General features: G+C 36.8%; 1 non-coding gene across 1 annotated transcript; it reads right to left on the reverse strand.

Annotated features, from left to right (window-relative positions):
• Positions 1 to 10,182: 10,182 nt before the first annotated feature.
• On the reverse strand, positions 10,183 to 10,289 carry LOC122911015. Its single transcript, XR_006385358.1, has one exon. It is a non-coding gene; the product is annotated as a U6 spliceosomal RNA (small nuclear RNA).
• Between the last annotated feature and the right edge of the window lie 215 nt (positions 10,290 to 10,504).

Below are 10,504 nucleotides of genomic sequence, written 5' to 3' on the forward strand. Positions count from 1 at the left end.
TGTAAAACCAGGAGGCAAATGTGGCATAAGGCTAAAGGCCAGGTAATTTAACAGCCTATTGAACCAGGGTCCTCTCAACAAACAAAAGGGTTGTGACTGGTGTTAATGGGACTAAATGATAGCTTTGTAAATGGTTCAAGTGAGTTTGAATTGTAGATAAAACTTTTAGGTTTAACTGGAAAAAAAAAAAAAGAAGAACTGATAGAACTGGTGACTGGCACTGAAATTTGATGTCAGGGAAATTTATCTAATCTCCATCCACAAATATTATATATTAATAATAATGAGAGAAATTATTGATTCATTGCTATGTGCTAACCACTGTCAAAATATCTTAAGTGTACTATCTCATTATATATAAGCAGGTAAATAATAGTATTATCCCACTCTTACAAATGAGCAAAATGAGGCACAAGTATGTCATCACATCCTTATTCAGTAAGTAGAGAAGTTGAATACAAAACGTTCTGTGGTGGAGGACCATCTGACTAGGTGGATTAGGGGAGTTTTAGCTCTGGTATTTCTATTTCACATACCAAGGGGGAAATAAATAAATAAATAAACACTCATTTCCTTTTCCATTAGTAAGCACAGACTATTATACTTTTTGTTCATGTGTATTTCCATTCACTTTTCTGCCATTTCTCCCTTAAAATAATAAAAAAGTGAATAAAAATTCAGCCTCATTTTTAAGCAGCTCTTCCAGCTGTTTGTGCCAGTGTGCTCTCTCTCATTAATAAAGTGAGATGGACTAGTTAAAACATTAATGTTAAGTGGTGAGTACTAGGGACTATTCTCCCTGTAAGATATTGAGATACATAAAAGGTCTGCTTCAGGAGCAATGATAATGGGATTTTTGGAGGAATCAAGACCACTGAAAATTGTGAGAATGATTAATGGTTACTTCATCCTCAGTTTACATGGCAGAGTTTGAACTCTATTATTCCTGGCCTTTTTAATATGGGCTATATTTAACCAGACCATTTCCATTTTTAGAATGACATTCTTTTGATACTTACATTTATTCTGTCACAAATGCACGTTGCCCACTATGTGCTGTTATTATACTAGATTCTGGGAATAAAGATTGAATAAGTTGATAAACTCCTTACATTCTTAGGTGAATGTGAGTCTGAAGGAGACAAATATAAAACATGACTTTACAAGTGTTTGTTTAATTAAAATGATAAACTGTCAAGGGAAAAAATGCAGGTTTATGAGATATCAAGGATGCTAATTCTAATATGAAGGTTGGGGAAGGGAAGTGAATACAATCAAATCAAGTCTTATGGGCTTTCAGTGGATTCTATTTTAAGTGCAATGAAAAGTCACCAAATAGAGAGACTGAAAGAGAAACACCTCCAACATGAAACCACTGGAATGGTGAAATGATCAAATTGTAGGGTCTTGTTTTATGTGGTAGTCTCTGAAAGAAAATGAACAGTGGAGTTATAATGTTAAGTATGTGTCAGAATGGCTTGGTCATTGATAACCTAATGCAATCTTGAAGTTAGAAAGAATAGGAAATTTGGATTAAAGGACAAATTTTGATTTGTTTTTTGATCCCACATGACCTAGGAGTATTCATATAAACCCTTTATAGATAATCCAGACATGGTATTTTGTAGAATGTAGAATTGTAGAATTGGGATTCATTCACAGGACTTCTGTGTATAGTGTAGCTGGCTGAGTCCAAGGAAGGTGCAGATCTTTCAAATTTGTACAAAAGTGGCTTATAATAACAATATGTGCATCTGCAGAGCTGTGGGTGCCCAGAAAGTCTGTCTTCTTTGCATTCACACTGGCACTATATGAGGTAGTAGCAGATCTGATCCATAAAATCAATTTAAACTGGAAACTGGATGAACTCTTAAGAAATGTGTGTAGAATAAAAGAACTAGGTCAATATAAGTGAGTGGGAGGAAGATAAGTAACAGGATAATATGATGGAAACATACTGTGAAAATAAAGAAGAGATTAAAGCAAACACAGACAAAAAGATATGAAGGGGGAAGGAGTCAGTGATACCAAGTGCAGCAAAAATGTTCAGCAAGGTTAGGTTGAAAAACAATGATTGAATTATTAATGAGTTAGGGAAAATAGGGGAAAGTTGGGTATATAACCCAGATTTATTTAATTTATATGTCTATTCATTTACTCATTCATTTAAAACATTTATCCGAACCCCTTCAGTGTTCTGGGCATGTAGTACTATGGGAAGTTTATATGGTGAGTATATGCCTGATGAAGACACTCAAAGGGCTTAGCCTAGAGAAAAAGATGGCCCAGAGGAAGTTTCTTTTATGAAGATTCAGTCAACAAAAGAGAAATCAAGTTTCCTTTAAAATAGAAGTAAGATAATCATTGAATGGGAAGACAATAAGAATAATAAAATCATTAGGAAGAAAAAAATATAGGAATAAGAACTTTAGAGATTTGGGAAGGAAAAGAAGATAGCTATAGGATTTAAAAAAATGTTGAAGTGGCAGTGTATAAATTTTATGTCATCGACCCTGGATTTATTAATCAGTTTTTATGCCTTACAAATATATTTTTGACTAGCTTAAAATGTTTTTTATAAACTTCTAATGTGAATTTCAGCATGGGTTAGCTACTAGATTAAGAGTAGATTAAGTTAAAATTTACTACATTAAGGTTTTGTTGGTAGACCAAAGGCAGAGGACATAGAAACTGAGGCATTTAATTAAAGTCTTTAAGAGTCTACTTTGGATTCTTCTCCTACCCACTTAAGCCCCCATGTTGCATCACCACTTCCTCATATCAGGGAGATCATATGATAGTTGTCTTTCTCCGCTTGACTTATTTCGCTAAGCATGATACGCTCTAGTTCCATCCATGTTGTCGCAAATGGCAAGATTTCGTTTCTTTTGATGATGGGATAGGGAGGGAGACAAACCATAAGTGACTCTTAATCTCACGAAACAAACTGTGGGTTGCTGGGGGGAGGGGGGTTGGGAGAAGGGGGGTAGGGTTATGGACATTGGGGAGGGTATGTGCTTTTGGGTAAATTGGAAGGGGAGGTGAACCATGAGAGACTATGGACTCTGAAAAACAATCTGAGGGGTTTGAAGTGGCGGGGGGGTGGGAGGTTGGGGTACCAGGTGGTGGGTATTATAGAGGGCACGGCTGGCATGGAGCACGGGTGTGGTGAAAAATAATGAATACTGTTTTTCTGAAAATAAATAAATTGGAAAAAAAAACCACAAATGAGGAAAAAAAAAAAAAGAGTCTACTTTGGGGCACCTGGGTGGCTCAGTGGGTTGGGATCTCTGCCTTCGGCTCAGGTCATGATCTCAGGGTCCTGGGATCAAGCCCCGCATCAGGCTTTCTGCTCAGCAGGGAGTCTGCTTCCCTTCCTCTCTCTCTGCCTGCCTCTCTGCCTACTTGTGATCTCTCTCTGTCAAATAAATAAATAAAATCGTTAAAAAAAAAAAAGAGTCTGTTTTGGGTGCCATCTGTCACATTCTCCTCAATAAGTTTTATCATGGATGAAGAGTCAATCAATTTATGAAGATATTACTAGTAAATAAATTCTGAACAGTCAATCTTATGTGTAAGTAAACTATACTTGGTTTATATTTTTCATAGTTAAATTAATTGATTTACTTTTTAAATAGTTTCATGTGGTGAATCTGAGATAGTGGAGACATTAGTGTTTCCATTAACAATAAACATTTAGAAAATGAAACTTTAAATTGTATGCTTTATAATAGTATTAAAAACATTTTAGGGATGCCAGGGTGGTGCAGTCAGTTAAGCATCAGACTCTTGGTTTTGGCTCAGGTCATAATCTCAGGGTTATGAGATTGAGCCCCATGTCAGGCTCTTCACTTAGCACAGTCTGCTTGAGATTTTCTCTCCCTCTCTCTCTGCCCCCTCAACTCATGCTCACTGTGTCTCTCTCTCTTTCTAAAATAAATAAACAAATCATTGAAAAAAATTTATATTCATTAGTAACTTAATAATAGTGCACACAACTTCTGCACAGTAAGTGAAAAATATTTTCGAGGGAAATTTCAAAAAACCTAAACAGATGGAGGATTATGCCATCTTTATGGATGAAATCAACTAATATTTTTAAGATGAAAATTTCTCAAACTGACATAGAAATTCAATGCAATCCCACTTAAAACAGCAACAGATCTGTATTTATTTATTTGTTTGTAAATATAAATAAAGTGATTCTATAATTTATTTTCAAGTAAAAGAACCCAGAATAAACAAAATAATCTTGAAACAAAACAATAAACAAAACTGTCTTGAAAAAGAGCAAGGTTGGAGGTCGTACATTACTTGATTTCAAGACTTACTGTATAATTATAGTAATTAAGGCTATGATATTAGAATAAGAATAGAAAGATACATCAATGAAACAGAACAGAGCTCAGAAATAGATCCACCATTTATGGTCAATAGGTTTTTAATGAAGGCACTAAGAATTTCAATGGAGAAAGGAAAGTTTTTCAACAAATAGTGCTGTAACAACCAGATAAATATATGAAAAATAATTAGCCTTATCTCTACCTCATATCATTCACAAAGTTTCTTTTGATATAGGTTATAGACTTAAACATAAAAGCTAAAAATCTAAATATTCTGGAAGGAAATGGGCAAATTGAACTTAAAAATTTAAAAACTCTGCTATTTAAAAGACTCCATTAAGAAAATAAAAGGTAAGCCATTAGACTGGGTGTTAATAACTTGCAACACATATATCACGCAAAGAACTTGTAGTCAGTAAATATAAAAACTTCTACCTTTTTAAAAAAAGTTATTTTATCTGAAAGGAGAAGGGGACTTCAGTACATTTATTTCAGAGCCTGAAGTACTCAAACTAAAAATAAATACTTCTTCAAAGAAAGTAACAGGAAATACTAATATTCTACTGTATTTACATCATACTGTGTGTTTTTCAAGATACTTTCATACTGATAAAAATGCGGGCCTGTGCCTTGGTGACAATATTCAAGAGAATTGTGCTATCCAAGAGTATTTCTCATTTAAGATATATTTTTTAAAATTTGCTAGTCACTATGTTCTACCAGAGCAAAGGTCTAACTACTTCCTAGTGTTAAGGTTAAAAGGGGTAATAAAAGTCACCTACTGTCTAGACTGCTGACTTGCTATAAAATGTGGTTACATTATAACCAACTGTCCTTTTGGGCAAAAAGATCAAGAGTCAAGACCAGCATTAGTGAAAGGTTAAATATTGGAGAGGGGGTGGGGGATTGGGGAAGAGTGCAGGAAAGAGAAGCAGCTTATCTCAAGAAAACACAGGAATCCTGTGGTGGATGAATACAAAGAGAAAAAAGGGAAGGGATGTTTTTCATGCAGACAGCCTCAAGTAGCCTTGTTGAAGGTGAAAGTGTAGAAACAGGGAGTTTCAGCACCAGCAGGTAAATTTGCTTTTTCTTTTTCCTGTTCATTTCTGATTAGTCTCTGAAACTCTGCCTCAGCCTCTCAGAATAGCCAGAATACTTAAAACTCTGGGTGGGTGGAAGCAGTAGTCACCCAAGAGGGATCTTACAGTAAGAAAGTGTGTGACAGCTCCCATTCTGGCCAGGCTGTCGCACTGATGGTTTTTTGTTTTGTTTTATAGTTGCTTTGTCATTAGTCATATAGGTGCTTAAGAATTAGAGTGTTTCAGAACATTATTAGCTAGAAGGAACTTTCTACATTCTGTGCATTCTGTACATTAGAGGGCATTTTGTGAAAAAAAGGAAAAAAAAGGATTGTTATCAAGTAAGTTAGCTACTATCACAGTAAACAGGTATATGACCTTTTCCCAGCTTTCAATATGCTTGATATGCACTGTAAATTTCCAAGGAGAGGAGTATAGTATGCAAGGATTCTTAAAATTGCTTAATCATAAATTTTATTTATTTTATTTATTTATGTCTACAGATTATCTCATAGGACCAGTGCACATAGAACACATATTAGGAATGCTGAACTCATAGAACTCACTTAATATAGTCAATATCAAGTCATTTGACTTTGTATGAAATAATGTGAAAATTTTAGCTTTAACAAACCAGAACATGTCCTTGGGGATGGAAAATAATACTCCCAAGAACACTGGTGTCAGTAGGAACTTAAACAACTAATAAAGATGGTTACATTGTTCTGTATGACAAAACAAAAGGGATCTGTTTTTCTCTTGAGGGATAAAGAGACTCTGGGGAGAAAGGAAGCAGCGAGGTGATGTGGAGAAGAAAACCAGATAAGGTGAAAATCTTCAGAAACTTCCCAAAAGTCATTACTAAAGGAGAGGCTGCCTATTATGTAGTTTGAAATTATTCCTCCTGCATTTAAATTTCTTCTGTAAAGTCCACAAATGGGGTGGTTAAACAAGTATTTTTGAATGGAAATTGATGAAAGATTTGGATTTCATATCTGGATCAAAGCAGTGAAGAATGGCAACAGCGTGTATGGAAGCAGAAGTTAGGCATGGAGAAGACTATAAGAATGTAAGAACTCGGGAATTTGCAGACCTCTCTGGGGACATGAAGCTGGGGCAAATCTTGTCTGGAACTCAAAGAGTAGAAGAGTGTTAGCTGGCATCTCAATATATATGTACACGCATTACCATCATCATCAGATTTTAGTGGACTTGAAGGGGCCCCAGCTGACATCTGAGGTTATTACATACATATATTAGTATCATCCAGGCCAGAGGTAATGGTGATGAGCAGTAAGATGCATTGCTTTCAGGAAAAATAAAATAATAAATTAAGAGAAATAACCTATGACAGAGACTGACAAGTCACCAAAACCATTTCTTTGGGCATCTGGATGGCTCAGTGGGTTAAGAATCTGTCTTTGAATCTCTTCGACCTCAGACCTCAGCCACAGCAACTTCTTCCTAGGAACATAACCAAAGGCAAGGGAAGCAAGGGCAAAAATGAACTATTGGGACTGCATCAAGATCAAAAGCTTTTGCACAGCAAAGGAAACAGTTAACAAAACCAAAAGACAACTGACAGAATGGGAGAGGATATTTGCAAATGACATATCAGATAAAGGGCTAGTATCCAAAATCTATGAAGAGCTTAGCAAACTCAACACCCAAAGAACAAATAATCCAATCAAGAAATGGGCAGAGGACATGAACAGACATTTCTGCAAAGAAGACCTCAAATGGCCAACAGACACATGGAAAAGTGCTCCACATCACTCGGCATCAGGGAAACACAAATCAAAACCACAATGAGATACCACATCACACCAGTCAGAATGGCTAAAATTAACAAGTCAGGAAATGACAGATGCTGGCGAGGATGTGGAGAAAGGGGAACCCTCCTACACTGCTGGTGGGAATGCAAGCTGGTGCAACCACTCTGGAAAACAGCATAGAGGTTCCTCAAAATGTTGAAAATAGAACTGCCCTATGACCCAGCAATTGCACTACTGGGTATTTACCCTAAAGATACAAATGCAGTGATCCGAAGGGGCACGTGCACCCGAATGTTTATAGCAGCAATGTCCACAATAGCCAAACTATGGAAAGAACCTAGATGTCCATCAACAGATGAATGGATAAAGAAGAGGTGATATATATATACAACAGAATACTATGCAGCCATGAAAAGAAATGAAATCTTGCCATTTGTGACGACATGGATGGAACTAGAGGGTATTATGCTTAGCGAAATAAGTCAATTGGAGAAAGACAACTGTCATGTGATCTCCCTGATATGAGGAAGTGGAGATGCAATGTGGGGGTTTTTGGGGGTAGGAAAAGAATAAATGAAACAAGATGGGCTCGGGAGGGAGACAAACCATAAGAGTCTCTCAATATCACAAAACAAACTGAGGGTTGCTGGGGGAGGGCGTCAGGAGAGGGTGGTGAGATTAAGGACATTGGGGAGGGTATGTGCTGTGGTGAGTGCTGTGAAGTGTGTAAACCTGGTGTGTAAACCTGGTGATTCACAGACCTGTACTCGTGGGCTAATAATACATTATGTGTTTATTAAAAAAATTTAAGTAAAAGAGTACATACTTTGGAAGCACAGGTACTTGAGGGGGAAAAAAAAAGAGAGAGAGAGAATGTGCTACAGTTGCAGGACAGTATACTCCAAAGGCAAATGCAAATGACATTGGCTCTTTTTCTATTATTTGGATTAACTGATGTTTTAGATTAACTACTATTTGGGGTGAACTCTGCCTCCACTACCTTCCTGTAATATTGATCTCATTGAGTATATAAGTGCTTCTCTTAACTTTAAAAAAAAAAAAAAAGAGTCTGCCTTTGGCTCAGGTCATGACTCAGAGTCCTAGGATCCAGTCCCACACTGGGGCTCCCTGCTCTGTGGGGAGTCTGCTTCTCCCTCTGCTCATTCTCTCCATTCTCTAAACCTCTCTCTCTCTCTCAAATAAATTAAACCATACAAACAAACAAACAAACAAAAAACCAAAAAACATTTCTTCTTCCTGGGCCTCAGCTTAACTACCTTTCCTATCCTGTCTTGGCAGTTATGTGAGCCTATGACTGAGTTCTTGTCAGTGACACATAAATAGAAATGATCCATGCCATTTCCAGACCTTGCCCTTAGAAAACATTCTCATGAAATTCCTCATGATCTTTCTCCTTTGACTGATTTGATATAACCAAGCATTGTAGCATTGAATACTGCATGCAGAGGCTAGAAAAATCACTCAGAAGAAAAGGCTAAATTCACTCTTCTTTATTACTGTGTGAAATGGATTTGGGCTCCTGAGTATTTTTCCATTGTCACCAAGCACTGAGGCTTTGCAAGTACATGATGGAGAGAGACTGAGGGAGAGAAGAGCTTTGCTTCCTGGTTCCAGTGTATGCTCACTCACAGGCTCCTGTGTCACTTGCAGCTTCTTCATCTTCTGCCTCCTACGGTGCCTGGCGGTCAGCAGCTTTCCCCAGTGATATTGTAGCAGAATGCCTCTGGGGAGATGTATCCCTGTGAATAGCTTTTTCTGACAACCCAGACATCAGATTTTTAGGAGGTTTTGCTGACACAATACCACAGTGACCTCTCTGTCATTCAGTGAGACATGGCCATGCCCTCTCCACCAAGGTCAAGATCTCAGTCTTTTAAAATGTTTATTCTAAAGAATTTTAGAACTATTTATTTTAAAATCTTTGGGGGAACAAGGAAAATTTTTAAAAATTATTTTTATTAACATATAATGTATTATTTGCCCCAGGGGTACAGGTTTGTGAATCATTAGGCTTACACATTTCACAACACTCATTATAGCACATACCCTCCCCAATGTCCATAACCCCACCACCCTCTTCATACCCGCATACCCTCCCCGCAGCAACCCTCAGTCTGTTTTGCAAGATTAAGAGTCTCTTATGGTTTATCTCCCTCCTGATCAGATCTTGTTTCATTTTTTCTTTCCTTACCCCCCAGGTCCCTCGCCCTGCCTCTCAAATAAGGCAAATTTTTATTTATAGCATATCTCGATCTTGATGATACACTGTCCTTTTTTTTTTTCCTCTTGAGTATAGTTGATACACAGTGCTGCACTAGTTTCTGGTGTACAACATAGTGATTCAACATCTTTATGCTTTGTGGTATGTTTACCACAAGTGCAAGTCACCGTCTGTCACCATATGATACTATTACAATGCCATTGACTACATTCCTTATTCTATATGCTCCACTCTGTTGGCCCATTCATTCTGCAGTTGGAAGCCTGCATCTCCCCACTCCCCCTCACCCATACTGCTCATACCCCTGCCCCTCTCCCCTCCAGTAATCGTCAATTGTTCTCTGAACTTATAGGTCTCATTCTGCTTTTTGTTTGTATATTTGTTTTTTAGATTCCACATTTAAGTAAAATAATATGGTATTTGTCTTTCAGCTATTTGACTTACTTCACTTAGCAGAATACCCTTTAGATCCATCCATGTTGTCATGAAGGGCAAGATATTATCCTTTTTGTGGCTGAGTAATATTCCAGTAAATATGTGTGTCTGTGTATACATAAATATATGTATATATATTCATATATTTATGTATATGTACATATATACATATAAATATATTTACATACACATATGTATACATGTACATATATGTATATGCACACATGTCTATAAAATATGCATGTATGTATACATCTTCTGTATATATTCATCTATTGATGGACATTTTAGGTTGTTTCGATGTCTTAAGAAATATGGACTGCTTTAGGAATTTGCATGATATCATTGTATAACAGCCATGCTAATCTTCTCTATATTGTTCCCATTTTAGTATATGTGCTACTGACATGAGCACTAACCTATCATGATTTTGAAGAATTCCATTTTTTCTTTTTTTTAAGGGAAAAGGAATTATTACATTTATTCAGAGTCAGAGTGCCCATTGTCATTATTTCATTTAGTAGCCATTCATCTTTCTGAATGACTACAGAAATGCCTTTACTTAATTCCATCAGAATTTGAGTCTAAGTTAAGAATTACATTTTGTGGGTGCCTGGGTGGCTCAGGGGT

Source organism: Neovison vison, chromosome 6 (assembly GCF_020171115.1).
Source record: "Neovison vison isolate M4711 chromosome 6, ASM_NN_V1, whole genome shotgun sequence".
Taxonomy (NCBI): Eukaryota; Metazoa; Chordata; class Mammalia; order Carnivora; family Mustelidae; genus Neogale; species Neogale vison.